The sequence below is a fragment of the Cyprinodon tularosa genome, unplaced genomic scaffold, assembly GCF_016077235.1.
Source record: "Cyprinodon tularosa strain WSP-4 unplaced genomic scaffold, ASM1607723v1 ctg319, whole genome shotgun sequence".
NCBI classification, from domain to species: Eukaryota; Metazoa; Chordata; class Actinopteri; order Cyprinodontiformes; family Cyprinodontidae; genus Cyprinodon; species Cyprinodon tularosa.
Genome location: NW_024039029.1, coordinates 709022 through 709607, shown reverse-complemented (window position 1 = coordinate 709607; position 586 = coordinate 709022). Strand labels below are relative to the sequence as shown.

General features: G+C 38.9%; 1 non-coding gene across 1 annotated transcript; it reads right to left on the bottom strand.

Annotated features, from left to right (window-relative positions):
• Positions 1-259: 259 nt before the first annotated feature.
• Positions 260-331, bottom strand: trnaq-cug. Its single transcript has one exon. It is a non-coding gene; the product is annotated as a tRNA-Gln (tRNA).
• Positions 332-586: the final 255 nt, after the last annotated feature.

Here is a 586-nt window from a genome sequence, read left to right as displayed (position 1 = left end):
TTATTTTAAAATCCGAATCCATTTAGAGAAACATAAAAACCCATTAAAGGACTCTATGAATCTGTCAAGGGGCAGAAACTTGGGTGGAACTTGAACAAGACAATTGCCAAAAAAATGTGTAGGGAAAGCTTAAGTGAGCTTTACTTATCCTTGACATTAGACACCAATCATACTATAAGGCATCGAATTCAAAGACACTTCACTGGTACAACCATAAACAAAATTTGCTTTCTGTACCACAAGCTAAAGTCAAGTAACTAGGTTCTACTGAGAGTTGAACTCAGATCACTGGATTCAGAGTCCAGAGTGCTAACCATCACACCATAGAACCTTAGGACAGTGAGTCACCAAAAGGGTTTCCATATTTTAATACTCTCTATGAAGGGTTTAGCTTGCTTTCTGACACCTCCACAAGTTCAACTCTCATGTTGACATTGAAAAACTTTGACGGACCTAACTTGGAAAAGCTGGCATCCTCGTATTACCAATTGAACTTTGAAAGCATCAGGGCGTTTTGTGTTCATGGAGTCACTGGGTGACAGTGGAGTTTGTAATAGGTTCAGTGGTTCTTCTTTTTCTAGCTATG